Source organism: Coregonus lavaretus (genome assembly GCF_964263955.1).
Source record: "Coregonus lavaretus genome assembly, chromosome: 6".
In the NCBI taxonomy this organism is placed as follows: Eukaryota; Metazoa; Chordata; class Actinopteri; order Salmoniformes; family Salmonidae; genus Coregonus; species Coregonus lavaretus.
The window spans coordinates 3,486,115-3,510,069 of NC_139993.1; the positions used below are offsets into that span (position 1 = coordinate 3,486,115).

Below are 23,955 nucleotides of genomic sequence, written 5' to 3' on the forward strand. Positions count from 1 at the left end.
TGTGCACCCCTTTGGGTCCCTTGGACCAGGACTGAGAAACTCTGTCCACCCACCCTACAATTCTGGAAAGAAACCATACACAAACTAATCCACCCTTTTGGGTCACAGCATTCCACTCTCCCCATCCTTCTGCCTTCTTGGAGATCATCAGTCCATTTTAATCGCCTTAAATATTGCCAAGAAAACAATATTACTCAACTACAAAAACAGAAACGAACAGTCTATTTTGTCAACGAGTTAACCTTCTCACAGACCACATCACAATGAAAAAATTACAGCATCCACCAAAGACAAAATTCAAACCTACAACGAAAACTGGACTCCACACCTCAACTTCTTGCAGCTACCACTGATCCCACCCTAGTGTTTCCTCTACCACCCAAGTTGCTATTACTATTTATTTGTATACATTATATGGAGCAGCAGTTGAAAGGTACAAAGGTTGATAGTAACCAGCCACAATAGGGACGCCCCTCAGGGGAAACAACATCTTTGATACAGCAATGCCCTCAGGTAAAAGGAGACCGATCTGCCCCAAACATTATGGTAAACATATAGGGGAAGGAAATTCCTATGTTGGTAGATACAGGTGCTAACACGTATGGGATTTCCTGTTCCCTGGTAATACATTTTGAAACAAAACCCATGTCCTATTCCATAGGACCTATTAATGTTGAAAATGATTTTCTGTATTCACCCACCCAACTGTGTAACTTGTTAGGTAGAGACTTGTTAACTAAACTTATTGCTACAATGTATTGTACCCCAGGTGGAGTTTTAGTTGATATCCCAAACGATGGGATATTAAACCAATCAGTAAGCAGGCAAATTGAACCACTCCCCCAGGAGGAGTGGGGGTCTGACACTGTTTCCCAGTCTATCCTGTTTCAGGAGCCAGACTCATCATGGACAGAACACTCCAATAACAGTAGACTTATATGCAGTGCTAGCCCAGTTATAATAAATGTTGATCCCTGAAAGAAACTCTAGTGTTGACAGCTACATTTAAAAAAGGAAGCTCCCTCTCTCCCGTTCTGAATTGGCCGATGTATTTGATCATTTCAGCGCATTACATATTCATCTCAAAATAATAGACATTTAATGAGTGTGAAGCAGAAAGTGAATTTCCTACAGAAAATTATAATAAATATTAAGAGTAACATTGTTAGGGTAGACTAAAATGCAAACAATGCCTTCCAATAAGGATAAATGTTTGTTTTGTTTATTTTTAAAACTTACAATAGGGGTAAAAGTAGAACATTGTTTGAGGTTGATCCCAACCCACCCTCACTCTCTCTGTCAGCGCTACCCTATAAAAGTGCAACCAGTCATTGAGTGTAAGGGGGCAATTACTTTTTCACACAGGGGAATTGGGTGTTGCATAACTTTGTTAATAAAATAAATAAAATAAGTGTACCTTTTTTTTGTTATTTGTAAACTCAGGTTCCATTTGTATAATATTAGGTTTTGGTTGAAGATCTGATAACATTCAGTATCAAAAAGATAACATTCAGTATAAAAAATATGCAAAAGTAGACAAAATCAGAAAGGGGGCAAATGCTTTTTCACAACACTGTATATTAGTTTGTTTTGTTTGGTGTATTTGTAAAAAAATTAATATATTATTTAACTTCACATGAAACTGTGATTGAAATCAATGTGAAAACCCACTAAATAAAATGTTCCACAAAATATGTAGCCTATATAGTATGATGTGTTCTCGTGTTTCAGGAGCGTACGTTTGACTGTAAGGTGTGTGTGGGAAGTGTTTAAGTGCTCATCAACCCTATCCACCCACCTACTAAACTAATTTCACCAGAAGTCTGACATGAAGAAACACACCTTCATTCATACAGGTGAGTCAACATGTATTCTATTGGAATAGAGATCTTGTCTTTGTCATGGTCACAGTCAAAATGTCCAGCCGGAGGGTCAACCTGGCAGGGCATTAAGCGCTGCGGAAATACCTGGAAAATGTCAATAACTCCAAATATTTTGTTTAATTTATTTCCCTGAGCCTCAATATACTTTAAAAGGACTAAACACAAATCAAAACTGTGTAGAAATGACAATGGACCTATATACATTCATACAGTTTCTTGACTGTGTCTAGCTCGCTAATAATCACCGAAATGAAATCTAGACAGTCAGGGATCATGGAAAATTCCCCAAACTACAATCTTACCCATTTTCTGAGCGGCCCTCCATGTCTCATTGAAGACCGAAGGCTACCCCTGGGGCATAATGAGTTTGACACCACTGCTCTAGAGCCTACCCTGCTTACACCTTCAACATAGGAGGACACATATTAAAATAGAAGATGACTGATCATTGCAATTGCAAAAATCTCTGAAGCTGAAGACTCTTATCTCCCTCACTAACTTTAAGCATCAGTTGTCAGAGCACCTTACCGATCACTGCACCTGTACACAGCCCATCCTAAATTAGCCCACCCAACTACCTCATCCCTATATTGTTATTTATTTTGCTCATTTGCACCCCAGTATCTCTATTTGCACATAATCTCTTGCACATCTATCATTCCAGTGTTAATACTAATTGTAATTATTTTGCACTATAGCCTATTTATTGCCTTACCTCCATAACTTGCTACATTTGCACACACTCTATATATATTTTCTGTTGTATTTTTGACTTTATGTTTTGTTTTACCCCATATGTAACTCTGTGTTGTTGTTTTTATCGCACTGCTTTGCTTTATCTTGGCCAGGTCGCAGTTGTAAATGAGAACTTGTTCTCAACTGGCTTACCTGGTTAAATAAAGGTGAAAAAAAATAAAAAAATAAAAATGGATCAGAAAAATCAGATCAGATTGTGATGTCATACTGTGGGACAAAAACTCCATCCCACCTGAACAGGCTGAAAGCTCCTACACTAAAAAGGCATTATCCTAATTTTCACAATCTCAGAGTGTTATTTTATTTTGACAATATAATGTGGAAGGAAAATCACATATTTGACTGCACTGCCCCTTTAACTTTAAAATAGTGAACTTCCCCTTTAATACAGTATGTCCTCTCTATTTTTCTATCCCAGATGAGAAGCCCCATGCGTGCCAGGTGTGTGGCAAAGCCTTCAGCCAGAGCTCCAACCTCTTCACTCACAGCCTTCAGCACAGTGGCAACCAACCCTACTACTGGCCATAAACAAATATGTGTGCATTTATCAAGGCCTATATGCCAACAGTTCGCAACAATGTCTAATTTATCAGAACCATTAAAGATAACAAATCCTAATTGCTAAAATGATCCATATACAGTGTCTTCGGAAAGTACACACAATACCCCATAATGTTAAAGCAAAAAAAGTTTTTAGAACTACAACTTTGTCCCGAAGCCACTTGTCGTGGAAATTCTACACAGTGGACACTCTGTGTAATCTTAAATGAATCATCGTCTGGCCACTCTACCATAAAGGCCTAATTGGTGGAGTGCTGCAGAGATCGTTGTCCCTCTGGAAGGTTCTCCCACCTCCAAAGAGGAACTCTAGAAGTCTGTCAGAGTGACCATCGGGTTCTTGGTCACCTCCCTGACCAAGGCCTTTCTCCCCCGATTGCTCAGTTTGGCTGGGCGGCCAGCTCTAGGAAGAGTCTTGGTGGTTCCAAACTTCTTCCATTTAAGAATGATGGAGGCCACTGTGTTCTTGGGGACCTTCAATGCTGCATAAATGTTTTGGTACCCTTCCCCAGATCTGTGCCTCGACACAATCCTGTTTCGGAGCTCCACTTACAATTCCTTTGACCTCATGGCTTGGTTTTTGCTCTGCACTCTCAACTGTGGGACCTTATATAGACAGATATAGACTGGTGTGTGCTTTTCCAAATCATGTCCAATCAATTGAATGTACCACAGGTGGACTCCAACCAAGCTGTAGAAACATCTCAAGGATGATCAACAGAAACAGTATGCACCTGAGCTTAATTACGAGTCTCATAGCAAAGGGTCTGAATACTTATGTTTTTTATTTGTAATACATTAGCAAAAATATCTAAAAACCTGTTTTCGCTTTGTCATTGTGGGGTATTGTGTGTAGATTGATGAGGAAGAAAAATAATTTCATCCATTTTAGAATAAGGCTGTAACGTAACAAAATGGGGAAAAGGGTCCTTGTCTGAATACTTTCCGAATGCACTGTATATTCATACAGTTTCTTGATTGTGTCTAGCTTGCTAATAATCACCAAAATGACAGTCAGGAATTATGGAAAATTCCCCAAACTAAAATGTAACCCATTTTCAGTGCTGCCCTCCGGACCTCGTTGAAGACCGAATGCTGCCCATGGGGCAAAATAAGTTTCACACCACTGCTCTAGAGCCTACCCTGCTTTTCAACGTAGGAGGACACATGAAAATAAAAGATGAATGGTCAGAATAATCAGATCAGATTGTGCAGGCATACTGTGGGACAAAAACTCCATCCCACCTAAACAGGCTGAAATTCCATTTTTGACTGCACTGCCCCTTTAACTTAATAAAAAATTGTGAACTTCCCCTTTAATACAGTATGTCCCCTCTGCCCTCTTATCCCAGGTAAGATGCCCCATGCATGCCAGGTGTGTGGCAAAGCCTTCAGCGAGAGCTCCAACCTCATCACTAGCAGCTGTCAGCACAATGGCAACCAGCCCTACCACTGACCCCGCTGCCTCTTCTTCCAATGCAAACTGGACCTGAGACAGCATCAGGAGAACCAATGCACATAGATTTTCAGGCTTCCAGCTGATCTGAGATCAGTTTTAACAAGCAAGTGAACCACTGCACATAGATAGCAACTCAGAGACTCTCACATGGTTGCTAATTTTTTCATTCTTAGGCTGATCATCAAACTCCATTGATTGTCAGTGATTTACCTGTCAGTGGGTAGTTAAAGATATGGCCCTTTGAGATGAAATACGTTTTAGTGCTTGACTTATCTAAATGTATTGCTCTTGTGACACCCACGTAGCTTCTCTGGAACTGAGTCCTCCTCTTCAGTTCTCTGGAACATCAACATTTACCTGGAATGGATTGGGCTGAGAACTCCCCACCCACCCTTCCTCTCTCTGTCAGCGCTACCCTATAAAAGCAGAGACATCTCTCCACTCTGCACTAGAACACCTGATTACTACAACCTTCAAGCGCGCCACTGCACCGAGGAAGAACACACAGACACAGGTAAATACATTATTTTAAATACATGCTTTAGGTTTTCTTTATTTTTTACATTGTAGAATAATAGGGAAGACATCAAAACGATGAAATAACACATATGGAATCATGTAGTAACTGTATTAGGTTCCGACACAATAAAATATATTGAACTCCAGATACAATTTGGCAGCTTGAACAGATGTGTGTCTCATGGCTGGAACAGTTACTCTGTAGCTCAGCTGGTAGAGCATGGCTCTTGTAATGCCAAGGTAGTGGGTTCGATCCCCGGGACCACCCATACACAAAAAAAATGTATGCACGCATGACTGTAAGACGCTTTGGATGAAAGCGTCTGCTAAATGGCATATTATTATTATTATTAAATAGTGATCATTTGGCAGAGTTGAAAGATATTGGTCGATATTACTTAACAAGCAGAGCTTTGGTTCACACAACACAAATGATATATAATACATTGGACATGAAACAAAGATACAAATGTAACAGCACAACAAAGTAGATAAACCATTTTTTGTTGCAGGTGCCTTTTCATTTTAAACACCGAATAGTGCTTTCTAACGGTCGTCACTAGTTACCACAGTCACAAAGTGATAAACCCTGCCAAATCGTTTAAAGACTTACAATTAGCATAAGGACCAAGACATCGCAAAATACATGCAATGCCACTTAGTGCAATGGTGAGAAATAATGATAAATTGCAGAGATAAACTTTGCTTATCGAGATCTGTGCTTTATGTGGACAGTTTGGATGAGGAATATTCTTTAATTTAATCAGTGGTATAAAGTACTTAAGTAAAAATACTTTAAAGTACTACTTAAGACATTTTTTGGGGTATCTGTACTTTACTATTCATTTATTTTGACAACTTTTACTTGACACCCAAAAGTACTAGCTACATTTGGAACGCTTAGCAGGACAGGAAAATTGTCAAACTCATACACTTGTCAAGAGAACATCCTGCTCCCTCTGATCTGGCGGACTCAATAAACACACATGCTTCATTTGTAAATGTTTTCTGAGTGTTGGAGTGTGCCCCTGGCTATCTGTAAATTTAAATAACAAAATGGTGCCATTTGGTTTGCTTAATATGAGGAATTTGAAATGAATTTTACTTTTGATACATACGTATATTTGAGCAATTACATTTACTTTTGATACTTCAGGATATTTAAAACCAAATAATTTTACTCAAGTAGTATTTTACTGGATGACTTTGACTTGAGTCATTTTCTATTAAGGTTTCTTTACTTTTACTCAAGACAATTGGGTAATTTTTCCACCACTGAATTTAATCAACTTAACCCTTAATTATCCTCTTTCTCTCCCCCTCTCTTTTCTCTATCGTTGCAGCAATGGATTGTGCTTCACATACCAACAGCCAAAATGACTGCAATAAAGAAAAACCTGTTGCCAAATGTCCTACAAAATCAGGCCAAGACATATCATGCCAAGACATATCACGCCAATCCATATCAGGCCAAACCATATCAGGCCAAACCATATTAGGCAGTGTGAGCGGCAATATTTCCTTTGGCAACCAGACCAATAAACCCAGTCATACCGGTAAGTAACCCTATCCAGTGGGTGGGAATCTATAAATTAATGAATAATAAATACATTCATATTTTATTGTTTTGTGGCCATTCAACATGGGAATATAACACACATTGATATTAGACATTTCACAGCTCAGTTCCAGCACCAGCGTAAATATAGATACAAATATAAAATTGTTTATTGTTGCTCATAGCAGTGTTCTCAGCAAACTTCTAATACTGACAACCACATTTATTTCAGCACGGTCCAATGACTCTCTCTCTTTCGTTCCCTTAGCTTAACAAAAAACTCCCAGAAAAACTGTCGCACCCAGCATCACCATAGCCAACATAACAGGTGGCAGAGTGGGTCTCTACTACAAGGCAGAGAAGATGGCTCTCTGTGACCTCATCAAGGGGAGTCAACTCAAGGGCGACTCCATCGTTATCCTGGACGACACCTTTAAGAAGACCCCTCTTCCTCAGAACCTCGATGTCACTGGCTTCCAAGTAGAAAGTGACAATACACACAGATTAAACTACATACAAATTATTGATAAAAAATAAACAGAATAAATCACAGTTAAGTGGAAAAGTGCTGGGTGTATGGTCGAAATCAGCAATATAATCACTGTAGGTTTTTGACCAAATAATAAATGTTACCAAACTGAGAAAATGTGTTCTGTAAGATGTTAGGAGTGTGTGTGGGATTACATTACATGATTGGGGTTGCCACCAGATATCCTACATACTCATACTAATTTTAACAAAGGTCAACAACACAAGATTGTAATCAAAGTTTTATTTCTAAGGTTGTAGTCATGTTATTTCAAGCATACAGGGTGATGGTGCAAGACACGTACAGGGAGCACAAATATATATAGCAGAGAAAAAATCTGCACATTTCCTCATTACACTGGATTTAAAAAACATGTGAACTAGAATGTTAGATGCATGCAGTGTTTCCCAACTAAAGGTTTGATGATGAGTTGAATCAAGTGTGTTAGTGCTAGGGTAAAAACTGAAATGTGCACCCGTTTGGGTCCCTAGGACCAGGATTGAGAAACAGTAGATTAATGCATCATAATGAATGAACAATACACCAGACAACTACTTTCAAGCACATGGCTCTGTCCACCAACCCTACAATTCTGGAAAGAAACCATACAAACTAATCCACCTTTTTGGGTCACAGCATTCCACTCTCCCCATCCTTCTGCCTTCTTGGAGATCATCAGTCAATTTTAATCACCTTAAATATCGCCAAGGAAACAATATTACTCAACTAGAAAAACAGAAACCAACTGTGTTTGTCTGTCATGTTGTATAATGATTTGAAGACAAGCGCAGGAATATATATTAAGGGTTTTATTTACTCCTCCCAACACAAACACGTCTATATATACAAAAGGGATGTAACCCAAACAAAGAGCGAGGTGTAACCTCAACACAATACACGGGACGAGACCCGTAAACAACAAGACCACAATACATGGTACTCTCGAGACCAACGGACATGGGACAATAATCGACAAGGACAATGGGGAACAGAGGGCACATATATACACATACTAATCAGGGGGAATGGGAACCAGGTGTGCGTAATGAGACAAGACAGTCCGGGGTTGGTGGTAATGATCCATGTCAGTGACGCCTAGAAAGCCGGTGACGTAGATCTCCGGAACTGGTGAACGGAATGAGCAACAGTACCGGGGGGATCCGTGACATTGTCAACAGATTAACCTTCTCACAGATCACAACACAATGGAAAAAATTACAGCATCCACCAAAGACTAAATTCAATCCTTCAACGAAAACTGGACCCCACTCCTCAACTCACCCGCTGAGCTGATCCCACCCTAGTGTTTACTCTACCACCCAAGTTGCTATTACTATTTATTTGTATACATTATATGGAGCAGCAGTTGAAAGGTACAACGTTTGATAGTTGATAGATGTTGTACAGTCAGGTACATAATTATTGGTACTCTTGAAAAAGGTTTGCAAAGAGTACTGAGCTACATTGAATACATTTTTTTGGGGGAAATTGTATTCTTTTAAACTAATACAATTGTTCAGTTAAAGAGGTTTTGTTTAACAAGTAAGAAAAAAATATATATATATATTATGGTAAAAATTATTGCCACCCTTGTTTTGAATATTCCAGCACACTCCCCTTGCAAGGTTAATGACACTGAGCCATTAAAAAGAGAGAAAACACGTTGGGAGGGATTTTAGACAATTTCTTTGCAGATCTTTTATATCCTTTGTCTGCTCTTATGGACTGCCCTCTTCAATTAAAACCACAGGTTTTTAGGGGCTCAAGTCCAGAGACTGAGATCGCCATTGCAAAATGTTGATTTAGAGGACAATTCACAATTTCTTTGTGGATTTTGATTAGTGCTTGGGGTTATTGTCTTGCTGGAAGATCCACTTGCTGCCAAGTGTCAGCCTCCTGGCAGTGGCAACCAGGTTTTTGGCTAAAATGTCCTGGTACTTGGTGAATTTCATTATGCCGTTGACCTTAACAAGGGCTCCTGGACCATAGAAAGCAAAATAGCCCCATAACATCAAAGATCCACCCCTATTTTCTATCGTAGGTATGAGGTACTTTTCTGCATATGCTTCTGTTTTTCAACGTCAAACCCACCACTTGTGTGCGAGGCCAAAGAGTGCTATTTTCATGTCATCTGACCATAGCACTGGTTCCAATCCAAGTGTCAATGCCATTTATCAAACTCCAGGCAGTGCTATGGTCAGATGACAGAAGGCTATGGCCTTGTTATTCACAGAATAATTCCCGGGTTCTCATTCCTTATTGCTTAAGTATTTGTATTATTTATTTTATACAGTCATTTTGTTCTCATCTTTATCAAGGGTGCCAATAAGTATGGGTCTGACTGTATATACTGTAAATGTATTTGTATTGAACAGCGAAAGAGCAACGTATTGAACCCAGATCTCCAAGCCCAAAGGCAATCTCGCTTACCCATGCTCCAACTGGCAAGGGTTTCATTATCCCCTCCATCCAGGATAACGTGTCCCCACGCTTCACTATACCAAGTCCCTCATGTATACACACCTCTCCAATAGCCTCACAGACACCATCCCACTCTGACACCAATGTAGCGAACAACAGAGTAACAAGTTTTCCAGCCCGTAAGCTAACCCTTGCAACAATAGGGTTAATGCTATATATTTTCATATCATTCTACAACATGGGGGATGGAAATGTCTAGTCATTTGAGGAAGTGAACGAGAACACAACTGGAGAGGACTACTCCAATGATATTGTTGCCAGAGCTAAATGGTACAGCAAGGCTGAAGGTAAGTAAACCAGAACATTACAATTAAATGTATTAACAACCGTTGTATGGTCTCTTTCAGCAGCCAGGTCACAAACAGTTGTTTTGTTTATATTCTGAGTTTGTGTTAACATGACTATACGTATTTTTGTCCTCTATGTGAAATATACAAAAAAAAATCATCACATTCCTGATCTTGTGTCTGGACCTCATTACTGTAGTCAATAGGCTACTACAAATATACCTTCAGAAATATTCACCCCCCTTGACTTCTCCCACATTTTGTTGAGTTACATTCTACATTTAAAATGTATTAAATTGAGATTTTCTGTCACTGGCCTACACACAATACCTCATATGTCAAAGTAAAATTATGTTTTTGGGACATTTTTACAAATTAATAAAAAAATGAAAATCTTGGATCTATAAATATTCAACCCCTTTGTTATGGCATGCCTAATAAGCTCAGGAGTAAACATTTGCTGAACAAGTCACATAATAAGTTGCATGGACTCACACTGTGTGCAATATTAGTGTTTAACATGAATTTTAAATGACTAGGTCATCTCTGTACCCCATACATACAATTATATGTAAGGTCCCTCAGTCGAGCAGTGAATTTCAGACACAGATACAACCACAAAGACCAGGGAGGTTTTCCAATGCCTCACAAAGAAGGGCACCTATTGGTAGATGGGTAAAAACAGTTATTAATTACACATTGGATGTTATATCATTACACCAGTCACTACAAAGATACAGGAATCCGTCCTAACTCATTTGCCGGAGAGGAAGGAAACCGCTCAGGGATTTCACCATGAGGCCAATGGTGACTTCATAAAACAGTTACAGAAATGAATGGCTATGATATGAGAACACTGAGGATGGATCCTGTTAGCAACAAGGCACTAAAGTAATTCTGCAAAACAATGTAGCAATTCCGACTCATTGGAATGCCACTGAGGTGGTTGGATAGACCTACACAAAGCCTTTTTATTAACCAAAGTTCAAAAAGCATCAACTGAAGTCTGACATGCTTTGATTCTCTAATCTGTTTTTGACTGGATGACCAGTGTGAGGATTAGATCAAATAAGAGGTAAATTGTATTTACTGCACTGCTCTCCTCTTCTGCAAATGACATTAAAGTATTTGTTTTCTTTTCAGAGTTTATTTTCTTCCTCCAGTCTGGAGTTCCATGTCCACAAGTCCCATGGTGGCAGACACAAGCAGTCATCATCAGCACACACCAAAACTGACAGTCAGCCATATGGCTATAGGCCAGACCTGGGTTTGAGCTACAGGGTCAAGGTAGGAATAACACACCTAATGATGCCAATAAAGGCCTGTCGCTTGCCATGGTACACACTAAATGGATAATAAAGGGTTTTAAAGAAGAGTTGAGGTCAATTCCATTTTTATTCAGTCGCCAAAATGGAATTGACCTCAAAGTTCAAAGTAGATACTATGAGGGTTGTTCTTTAATTGTGGTGGCAATTGCGTCCCTCACCTTTGCACCCATGAAAAACACTTTAAAATTACAAATAGTTACACGTCATACATGTTTTGGTTTATATTGAATTTGGATCAATGATCAAACATAATGCAAGTCCTTTATATTGCAATAAGATATGTATATGCATTGTTTAAAGTACTTAGGGCAAGCAAATTGGCTATTTCCAGTAGAGTTGTAGTGCCATGTTTTGGGGATTTAGAGATATCTATCTAGTACTTTGAATGCTAGAAAGTAAACCAAATTATGTAATATATTGTTGAGATCAATAAAAACAAATATAATATGTCCCTACATTTTATGTAATTGGTGATACCGCCTTGATAATCACTCATTACAAAGATATAACAGATATACAAGGACCTTGAGCATTCCCACCAATGGGAAACTTAGCTATTAATGAAAAGTATTAGCTAATCTCACTCTTTTAGTATGTCAATAATTTGAGGATTCCATTTGTTATTTGTTGAGTCTAAATAAAAAGTGTCATTGATGTTACTCAATTTGAATTAAGGGAAATTACATTGTGAGCAAATAGATTAATCATATTAATTCAGTAAATTATTTTAAAGCAGCAATCAGCAGTAGAAACAATAACAAAACGGCCTCTCCACCCCTCGTTCGGTAAAAAGCTGAGGGATGGGGCTGGAGAAATGCAACCACTACAATTCATAGACAGAGCTATGGATGCAAGGACTGACCATACATGATGTCAAAATTACAGTTTTAACTATGTTTTGAAGCTATATGTTCTTTGTTCACAAACATAGGAGTAAAACAAGCTTATATTTTGGGTAACAATGTGGTACGACAGTTGAACTAAGCTCTTGAGGCATTTGTACGTTTTATTCTTCAAGAATAAATGGGTACATATGATTAATTTATAAGTCCACAAACTGATGTAGCAACTTCTGATTTTGACATCATGGATGGTCAGTCCTTGCATCCATAGCTCTGTCTATGAATTGTAGTGGTTGCATTTCTCCAGCCCCATCCCTCAGCTTTTTAATGATCTTAGATTTGAGCATCTGAGGCCTCCATTCAAGAAAATCTTTAATGACCTAAAATGTGTCATTGGTGTTAACGTCATTGATGTTACTACTTCTACTGGTGGCACAATGTTATCATAATGGTCAAAAATATTTAAAGTCATTCAAAGATGCCACCTTACTTGATTTAGAATAGGAATATGTACTGAAATAAATGTAAATAAATAAAACATCTAGAAAAATGAACTTAATTTTCCCCAAAATGCCATGCCCAAACGCCAGCGCAATTCAAGAACGACCCATTAATGAAATACGGGATAGTGTGTGTTATGTATTATCACAAGGACTGTTTATCAAGGTTTTGGATGCTGTTCATAAACTATACTTGAGAAACACACCACAGTAGAACCTGTATGTGACTATATGGCTTATATGGTATACAGTATGTATGCTGTGTTGTCATGTGTCAGAGGAGAGTACGTTTGGATATATGTGAATAGGAATGTGTTCAAGCGCTCCTCTACCCTGTCCACTCACTTGCTTATCCACTCTGACACGCTTCCTTATCCCTGTCAATACTGAGAAAGAGATTTCACCAGAAAACTGATATGATAAAAACCCACCTTCATTCACACAGGTGAGTCCATGACCAAGCTTTACTGCCTGATGTTCCATGTTCATTACTGCTGTTATTTCTGTATCACACCTTATTGGCTTTTTAAGGCATTTATTATACTTTGGTAAGATTTTAGATAAAATAAGCTTTGTTGTCTGTTTCCACTGAAATTCGCTCTGAGTCATTAAAACAAGCTCATTACAGGGCATCAAAATGTTCAATTACAGCTGTTAATTTACATTGAAATCTATCATTACTGGCAGGGCAATTTAAGGTATTTAAAAAAATTATGATGATGATTATTATTATATAATTTAAAAAAAATCTGGGATTATGTTTACTTTGAAATAATAATAACAAGCCTCGTGATCTTAGTCCAACTGTCCGACCGCATCAGAACCCAAAATATTTGCTTCATTCCATTGGCTTACTCCATTATTATTATTATTATTATTATTATTATTATTATTATTATTATTATTATTATTATTATTATTAGTATTATTTGTATTATTTGTATTATTTGTATTATTAGTGTTTTTATGTTAATTTAATTTTTTTGTACACAAGGAAATACAAAACAATATGATCAGAGTTGAGAAGAAAAAACAAAATGAGCTTGTGCAGGAGAGGTAGAAAAACCCTGAGGCTTGTAAGGCACTCCGTCCTTTCAAATGATTATGGAATAAAAAACACTAAAAACTATCTTGGTTAAACAAACACTGTATAGCTTCAACACATAGTTAAAGCTATACTTTTTTATTGTCAGGCCTTGAATTCATATCTGTCACATCTGCTCCTGCAACACCCTCTACTGCTCGTCCTGTGTCTCCTTGACCTGTCTTGTCATCCTGCTACTCTGTCCTGGATTCCCCACTCTACTACTCCCTTGGATTCCCCTCCGGACCTGCTCACGCTGTCTCAACCCCCTCGCTTCAGCCGCAGCCTCCGCACCTGGTTTCCAGCAGTTTCCCCTGACCTGCACTCCATCTCCCCCCTGTGTCTCAAAAAATACCTTGGATACTTCATCCCAGTCTCCTCATCTGAGACTGCTCTTGGGTTCCCCTGTTCCACTCCGCGTAACAATATCTCTGTCTATGACATTTAAGGTAGTATTCTCCATTTAACATGTGTTTTTATCCAATACCAGGCATAATCTGTTTTCCAAGAAACCGGCCCATACTGTATATCAATCTGATACAGATAGGTCACCCACAATATGTCCACTCTGCCCTCCTATCCCAGGTGAGAAGCCCAGTGCATGCCAGGTGTGTGGCAAAGCCAACCTCCTCACCCACAGCTGTCAGCACAGTAGCAACCAGCCCTACCACAGCACCAGGAGATTCACTGCACATACGTTTTAGACCTTCAGGCTAAAACCCTGCTACCAGCTGATCTGAGTTCAGTTTATACCACCAGGAGCACTACTGCTGATAGGCTCACAAACAGCTACAGCTGCTGACCTCAGTTTAGTTTTCATTTGTCAATAGTTGAAGGATTATGTCACTGCTGCCCTGTTTGGCTACCAGCTGAACATTCAAACTGTTTCTATGCTGTCTTCACATTTGGACAAGGAAAGATATGTGTTGGACTTTAATACTGGCATGGTGATTTCAAGGTTAACCTGTTCAATATGCAACACTATGATACCGACTATTCTGAGCCCAGTATCTACAGTTGTTATTATTGATCATTTGTTTGATTCTTATTATTATTTTTGGATAATATTCTTCATATTAAACTGTCGAAACATATATGTTTTAGTCTAATCATGTTAAAGCCTATTTTGTAGGGTTGTTTTTCTTCCCACAACAGTGTAGCAGGCCTAGACCAGTGAAAACAGTGCACGGGCGGATGATACATCCGTATAGACAAAGACCTGCCCTCTGAGATTGGGGGTTCAATACAGGCCGGTGACAAACTGGAAACGACAGGAACGGTGACGATATCTAACCAAAATTGAATCCCAAACTGCAAGGATAAGGTCAGTAGTCTTTATTCGTAGATTTGGGGGGGAAGTGATCTGAACTTGCAATAACATAGAAACACTGTTGTAATTCTTGTAAAGTACAGAGAATGATTACCAAAATCCAGTAAGACTTGCCATCGCGTTTTTAGACGTTTATGTAGAGAAAAACCCGCACCAGTATTCTAGATAAATATAAGATGCGAGTGGTATAGCACAGGAAGGAAGGGGGTCCGAAATTGACTCCAGGTAATAGGCCAATATCAAAATAAACTAGGTAATATTGAGATTGTACAAGATATATTCTTTACAATATAACCAGGGAATTAAAATAGCATGTGTGAGAAATAGAACATTAGTAAAGTCAAAAGTCACAAACAACCGTAGATTTTGCCGTAACTCTATCCGTTTCATGAAACTGGAGCCTTATAAACTTCGGGTTACCGATAGTGTTAACCAATAACCATTTAAGGTTGTATACGTGTGAGACCTAATATTTGCTCAAAAGTCACATCTATGAATAATTCCAGAAAAAGGGACTAAAATAGGTCGCGTGAGAAAGAATGGTTGTCCCATCCGTTTCATGAAACTGGGGTCTTAAAACACTCTGGGCTATGGGTTGAATAATTTAAATGGTTAATTACAAAAATTGATCATAACATTTGCTCAAAAGTCGCACCTAATAATAAGTTCAAAGAAGAATAATTATTGAGTGAATTATTACAAGATTTATTGAGTCCTGGGTTAGAAGGAATCTCCATTATGTGACTAGGTGAAGGGAGAGGTATGGTTTTGAGGGACGTCTGGACGCAGACAAACTCGAATCCATGGTAAAACAGATGCACAAGATGTGTGAAGGCAGAGTAGAGAGAGAGCGAGTGGAAGGGCTAGATACGGCCAGGGTGTGGCTCTCTGAGTCTAGAAAGTAAGAAAGGAAGGTCTAAGACAGAACCCACAGCTCCCCCTGTAGAACGGTCTGGATCCAGATTATACCCCTCCTTGGCAGACCAGGCCTGGAGGGAAAATCCAGACGATGAAGTAGTGGTGGTGAGGGGAAGGGTGCCACAGCAGGTTGCTGCTGTGGAGCCTCCACCCCCTTACCAGAACCAAGGGGAAGCTGAGGGAGGACAGGGAGTAGGTGAGGATAAGGGAAAGGAAGAAAGTACAATTGAGGTTCTTAAGAATCTTTTGGAACAATAGCAGCAAACCCAATTGGAATTGGAGAAATTAGAGAGAGAGAGTGAGAGAGAGACAGAAAGAGAAGGCTAAGAAAGTAACTAGAGTACTAGGGTACAATAGGGGGGTCAAGGGACCGAAGGGTGGAAGACCCAGGTCCCTGAGGAGACTTGAACCCCACAACAAAAGTCCAGTTAGGAGGGAAGAACAGGAGGATTCAGAGCTGAGCTCAGGAGGGAGTCAGTATGAGTCAGGAGATGAGAGAGTAGGAGGGGGCCAGTACCCAATGATAGCCTTACCTAATCCATTGGCAGGGAATGAAGGGGCCCCAGCAACCTTAGATGTATACAGGCCATGGACACAGAGGGACGTGGCCCGAGCGGTAGAAGGAATGACCCACCCCAAAACAGGAATAGAAGGGTTTAGAAGGGATTTGGAAGGCTTGGCAGCAAGTTTTAAGTTGAACACTGGGGAAATTGAGAGAGCAGTTAGACAGAGGGTGGGAAAGGATTGGGCTGCCGTTAGAGGGCAGTGGGTTCAAGGGGTTGCCCAGAGGACACTTTTGCCATGGGCTGATCACGGAGAGTATTTTGGGAAAATAACTGAATTGTGTAATAGCCTCATGAAACATTACCATTGTCACGCAGACTTCTCTAAAGTACACGAGTGTAAACAAGAGGACAGTGAGACTGTTAGCCAATACATAGAGAGGTTTAAGGATGTGTTCAACGCAAACAGTGGCATACTCGAGCCAGACCAGGCACAGGGGAATGATACGCCCTACCATCAGCAATTCAAAATAGCGTTCCTCAGTGGAATGAGACCAGAGATAAGCAGGACCATTATAATACTTTGATAGGGTGGGGAACGGCACCGCTAGCTGAGGTTAAAAGATATGCAATCCATCATGAGCAGAATAACAGACAGGACCGAGCCAAGAAAGAGCAGAAGGGAGCAGAGTACCTAATCACCACTCTGGGAGAGAGGTGATAGGGGTAGAAACCCAGGAAAGAGGGAGGGCTACAACAGAGGGAATAAGTGCTTTAACTGTAGCCAGGAAGTTCATTTTGCCAAAGAGTGTGAGGCGCCGTGCAAATACTGTAAGAGAACAGGCCACAACCATCGAGATTGCAGATAGTGGTAGGAAAGGATTGGGCAACTGTGAAGGGAGACTGGACCCCAGGAAGGGGGGACAGAGTTATTTTACAGTGGGCCGTAGACGGAGAGTATTGTGATAAACTTAATCAACTATGTAACAATCTCAGAGATTACTACCATAGACATGCTGATTTTTCTAAAATCCATGAGTGCAAACAAGTAGCAGATGGGCCATATCATCAACAATTAAAAATAGCTTTTTTAAGCGGAATGAGGCCTGAAATTTCTCAAACAATAAAAAATACCCTAATTGGCTGGGGCACAGCAACACTGATTGAGGTTAAAAGGTATGCCGTTCACCAAGAGCAGAATGGGAGAGAAAAGAGGAGTAAGAGAGATCTGAAGGGAGTGAGTATCTCATGCCATCTCTCGGGGAGATAGTAGGTCAGAACAAAGGGGCAGTGTCCTGGAAATCACAGTCTGTTTTTTTTTTGTCAGTTCTGCAGGGAGTATATTTGATGAAGGGGATTTGTGTTGAATGAGAAGCTAGAGATTTCATAAAATAATAATTATATATTAACTTGCTCACCCAAACGTAGACATACGTCATGGGTGAGACATAATTAATTTGGGTTTTCTGAATAAACTGACCAGAAGTAATGTGGTTAAAGACGTAAGTTATAATATTGTACAAAGACAATTTAGGGTTTCCATTAAGAAACGTCATTTTGTATCAGATGGTAAGACGACAAACCATTGTGATAGTAGTGGGATTTATTTGTCATTTTAATCACATAGAGTGAATAAATCTGTCTTTATGAGAGTGAATTACTTGTAGCCTACTTAGAAAGGACAGTTGCCTAGATCTGCTGTATTCTAAACGATGACAGATTGGGGGTTTCATAAGATGTGGCTATAATTTTAGTTGATAACAGAGGTAATAGGATGTATTTTACGACGCCTAGAGAAGGGAATGTCTTATATTCATGGGAAATGAAGTAAGGGAACTCAGAGAATAATAGGATTATTAAACAAACACTAAGAATAATGAAACAGTGTTGGAAGGAAGCAGAGTATGTAAGATAACATTGACTGACTGGTCTAATTGATACGTTTATACGAAAGAGATTGTCCTAGCACCACATAGCGGTTAGTATAACAGAGAAGTTTACGTTGCATCTCTGGGAATAGATGTTTTGTTTGTTTTGACTATAACTTAAAAATAATTGGTTATCTGTTAAAGTAATGTTAGATGGAAGACAGCGGTAGAGGATAGAGATTATACAGCGTTTCCTGCGTAAAAAAAAGGTAATAGAAATTGGGTGATGAGAAATTTTGAATTGCATTGTTTAAGCAAGAATGTTATAAAATTCATGCTTTCTAGTTATGTGTATACAAATATGTTATTAGTTTTTGGTGGTGTGTGTGGATAGAATTTACTAATGCCAGGATTTAGTAAACGAAGCAGAGGGTAATGTGAAGCGGATGTCTGAATAGTTTGTTTATACAACAGTGAGTTATGCAGACAGTTCACGTTGAACAATGGGAGATCGTTTTTACTATTAGGCTGATGGCGTAGTAAAAATGTAATTTGATAAAGTCACCGTTTTGATATGCGGAAATATTGATGCATGGGTAAAGTCATGTATCAACAGGGGGAATGGTAGAGCAGGTTAGGAAACACTTTGTGGCCTATGGTATAACAAACTAATAATAATAAAAATTGTTTTGTTCCAGATGTGTCATCTGTGCACAGAATAATCACCAAGGTAGAGAGAGCACCCCAGGGGGAATATCCCCTGGCAAAATATCCAGTCCAGCAATTGGAAATGGATTTTATAGAGTTATCGCGGAGTGAAGGGAAGAAATTGGGTACAATGTCTACCGATAGTAATAATCACCATTAGAGTAACCCCAGATAAGATGGGTTATCCCCCTTCGAGAAGGTATTTGGGAGACCATACAGAATGCCTGAGTTAGGCAGACTAGAGCAGGCAGACATAGAAGTACAAGACACGTTGGCAGAACATATGAGGAGACTGTTCGTTAACCAAACACGTATGTCAAAGATTTTGTGCCCCACAGGAGAACTAAAGGACAAGGTAACCCACTCTATCCAACCACGTGACTGGGTGTGGATCCAATCCTTAAAGAAGAAAGACTGGAAGCAGCCCCGTTGGGAAGGTCCACATCAGGTCCTGTTGGTGATGGCCTTCGCTGTAAGAATTGCGGAAAGATCCACCTGGGTGCATGTCACACACTGCAAAAAGGTAAACCAACCACACCTGACGAACAAACACAGAGTTCGGAGAAAGAACCGATCACCACTAGGGCTCGGGGGTTGGCTCCTTAACGAAGATTCCCTTACTCTGTCTGATCATCCCTGTGTGAGTTCGATAGAAGGTAAAGCAATGGGTTGGCCTCTGGCGTCTGACGTGTTCGCAGGACGAGGGTGGGGATTTACATGTTTCCTGACGGTAGGTAGATGTCTGATTGTGGGAGCCATATTCCTAGCACACCCAAACCCGCCTGACCCGCCAGAAGTAGTAGTTAACCTAACTCAAATTAGTAAGAACATGCCCGGGGAAAGCAAAAGCAGGCAGAAAAGACAGCTTGACATAGGGAAATGGGAAGTACTAGTGACTGTAGGAAAGGACATCACCTTTGAGGTCTTTGCGTACCAGTTGGGGTCTCTCGAGCCAAGGCTGGCTGGTAGTGTTATAAAGGACGGGAGATATATATGTATGTCACCATGTACATCCTGGGACCATGTAGTCGCTCATACCGAGAGGGGGGGATATGTTAATCTCCATACACAGTCCCGACAGATGAAATATCCTCTTCAACTGGGGCACCCTATAGAGTAAACATTTCTGAGGGAGGGAGTGAGACTGGGGCCGTGGTGAAGATAGTGCAAACTATAGACCTGAAGGAGGTATTAGAGATGGAGTCTGGTTATAAGGACCCGAATCCATGGTCGGCAAGAACTATGTCCAAGGAGGACTGTTACGCCTGTGGAACAGCTAAACCTGGGTTAACCACTACTCCGTTCCCTTTGACGGGCTTTAACTCTCCGTCAGGTTTATCCTGCATAGTTAAATTGTTCAAGCCACTTGGGAATGTGGTGAATGAGTCTTGTGTTAACTTGCACTATTTGTATCCCCAAGTATCAAAGTCTCCTAGACCTAGATTACCCCCTTTTGAAGTATCAGTGGAGGCGTATTATTGCTTTTCTAGGATGGATAAGATAGGGTACGGGGTAGGGCATCTTAGCTCCTGCTCCCACACAGAGGATATCACAACTAAAGAGACCATGGCTAATCTCTCCTCTTTGTTGCAGCCAGAGGATTTTAGGAACCAAAACCAAGCCGCGCTGACATCTGGTGGTTTTGTGGTGGTAAGAGACTGTGGCCCAGACTACATGCGAATTGGACTGGAACCTGTGCTTTAGATCAGCTGGTAATGCCTTTCACTCTCATTAAACAATCTAACATGTTAGAGACTGGTGGGTTGTCACGTAAAAAGTGAGACCTCCTTCCGGGATCCTTTGATGAGAGGAATATATCGATGGGATAGGAGTACCTTGAGGGGTTCCAGAAGAATTCAAAGCTAGGAATCAGATCGCGCCTGGGTTTGAGTCAAGTCTTTTAAATTACATTTACTACAACCAGCAGAGATTTATTAACCACACTCGTGACGCAATAAAGGGATTGGCTGAGCAGACAGCGACAACTAGCTTGATGGCATGGCAGAATAGGATAGCTTTAGATATGCTTTCGGCTGAGAGGGGCGAGGTTTGTGTTATGTTTGGATCTACAGTGAGGGAAAAAAGTATTTGATCCCCTGCTGATTTTGTACGTTTGCCCACTGACAAAGAAATTATCAGTCTATAATTTTAATAGTAGGTTTATTTGAACAGTGAGAGACAGAATAACAACAAACAAATCCAGAAAAACGCATGCCAAAAATGTTATAAATTGATTTGCATTTTAATGAGGGAAATAAGTATTTGACCCCTCTACAAAACATGTCTTAGTACTTGGTGGCAAAACCCTTGTTGGCAATCAGAGGTCAGACGTTTCTTGTAGTTGGACACCAGGTTTGCACACATCTCAGGAAAGATTTTGTCCCACTCCTCTTTGCAGATCTTCTCCAAGTTATTAAGGTTTCGAGGCTGACGTTTGGCAACTCGAAACTTCAGCTCCCTCCACAGATTTTCTATGGGATTAAGGTCTGGAGACTGGCTAGGCCACTCCAGGAACTTAATGTGCTTCTTCTTGAGCCACTCCTTTGTTGCCTTGGCCGTGTGTTTTGGGTCATTGTCATGCTGGAATACCCATCTACGACCCATTTTATATGCCCTGGCTGAGGGAAGGAGGTTCTCACTCAAGATTTGATGGTACATGGCCCCGTCCATCGTCCCTTTGATGCGGTGAAGTTGTCCTCTCCCCTTAGCAGAAAAACACCCCCAAAGCATAATGTTTCCACCTCCATGTTTGATGGTGGGGATGGTGTTCTTGGGGTCATAGGCAGCATTCCTCCTCCTCCAAACACAGCGAGATGAGTTGATGCCAAAGAGCTCAATTTTGGTCTCATCTGACCACAACACTTTCACCCAGTTCTCCTCTGAATCATTCAGATGTTCATTGGCAAACTTCAGACGGGCATGTATATGTGCTTTCTTGAGCAGGGGGACCTTGCGGGCACTGCAGGATTTCAGTCCTTCACGGCGTAGTGTGTTACCAATTGTTTTCTTGGTGACTATGGTCCCAGCTGCCTTGAGATCATTGACAAGATCCTCCCGTGTAGTTCTGGGCTGATTCCTCACCGTTCTCATGATCATTGCAACTCCACGAGGTGAGATCTTGCATGGAGCCCCAGGCCGAGGGAGATTGACAGTTCTTTTGTGTTTCTTCCATTTGCGAATAATCACACCAACTGTTGTCACCTTCTCACCAAGCTGCTTGGCGATGGTCTTGTAGCCCATTCCAGCCTTGTGTAGGTGTACAATCTTGTCCCTGACATCCTTGGAGAGCTCTTTGGTCTTGGCCATGGTGGAGAATTTGGAATCTGATTGATTGATTGCTTCTGTGGACAGGCAACTTTTTTACAGGTAACAAGCTGAGATTAGGAGCACTACCTTTAAGAGTGTGCTCCTAATCTCAGCTCGTTACCTGTATAAAAGACACCTGTGAGCCAGAAATCATTCTGATTGAGGGGGTGTCAAATACTTATTACCCTCATTAAAATGCAAATCAATTTATAACAATTTTGACATGCGTTTTTCTGGATTTTTTTGTTGTTATTCTGTCTCTCATTGTTCAAATAAACCTACCATTAAAATTATAGACAGATAATTTATTTGTCAGTGGGCAAATGTACAAAATCAGCAGGGGATAAAATACTTTTTTCGCTCACTGTATATGCTGTACTTTCATCCCCAATAATACAGCACCTGATGGGTCAGTGACCAAGGCTCTTCAGGGACTCACCACACTGGCGAACGAACTGGCTGAGAACTCTGGTATTGATAACTCTCTAACCTGTTGGTTTGATAACATGTTTGGAAAATGGAAAGCTATTGTTGCAACTTCATTAGGGGGGGCTCTGACTGGGATGTTCATGCTGGTGTTATGTGGATGTTGCCTAATCCCATGTGTGAGAGGTCTTGTGTTCAGGTCTCTGGAGAAAGCAGTGACCCAACAGATGGTGAGGTATGTATCCATTCCAGACTCAGAACAATGGAATGAACGCTACATGCCTCCCGCTCCGATGGAGGATGCAGACGATTTCAATCCTGATGAACCTGAATTGAATGAGATAATTTTTTATGTTTAGTATACTATCTTTTCAATGAAAGTTATAGTGAAAATCCTAACAAGGAAGGTTGTGGTTGGAAGCAACATTTGATAGTATGCTAGACAATTGTATTTTTAGAGTGTGTTTTGTACTAGTGATTCATTTAATATGCAAAACAAGTTGTATGCCTTGTTGTGTGTTTCATTTTATAAGAATGTATTTTAAATGTGTGTGTGAAATTTAGTCAAAGGGTGGATTGATAAAGAAATGTGTGAGTAAGATATGACTAAAATGTCACACCCTCAGTTAAACTAATAATGTATGACTATTAGTAGACTAGAGCTTAGAGAGTTAATCAAATGTGTTTATATAAGATGCATATTTGCCCAGCAACAGAGTATTAGTGTCTTGTAATTAGGCAAGCAGAAGGGCAAAACGATTGAAACCAATAACAGGAGACCGGTTCCCACACAGGGAAAGGGAGTGAAAGGCTTGCAGGATATTGTGAGAACAGCGATAACTATGTATGGGAATAGAGAAAAAATGCAGCCTGCCCGAGCAAGGAGTAGACTATGATAAGAACGTGTGTGTGTGTGTGTGTGTGTGTGTATGTGTGGCCTGATGGTCAGGAGAGCAGAGGATAACCACATGAGCTAAACCCAGGTGTGAGCTTACAAGATGTGTACAGTGGAAAAATACAGCCCGCCTAAAGCGGGGTGGGATTTTCCCTCTGACGTGTGTGCATAAAAAGATTGTACGTCCATTTTGTTGCAGAGCGCTCTCATGAATAAA

At 40.3% G+C, this 23,955-nt stretch overlaps 1 long non-coding RNA gene and 1 pseudogene across 2 annotated transcripts in view; both read left to right on the plus strand.

Moving 5' to 3' along the window:
• Window positions 1-5,103: 5,103 nt before the first annotated feature.
• Window positions 5,104-7,821, plus strand: LOC311130790. The gene is made up of 3 exons (XR_014613395.1): window positions 5,104-5,170; window positions 6,519-6,731; window positions 7,002-7,821. It is a non-coding gene; the product is annotated as an uncharacterized lncRNA (long non-coding RNA).
• Window positions 7,822-10,862: 3,041 nt separating this feature from the next.
• LOC311131304 overlaps window positions 10,863-23,955 on the plus strand; it is a 54,605-nt pseudogene continuing 41,512 nt past the window's right edge. Inside the window, exons 1-3 of the transcript in view lie at window positions 10,863-10,901; window positions 11,174-11,317; window positions 12,981-13,145. The product of the transcript in view is annotated as an uncharacterized misc_RNA (transcript). The remainder of the gene's footprint in view (window positions 10,902-11,173; window positions 11,318-12,980; window positions 13,146-23,955) is intronic.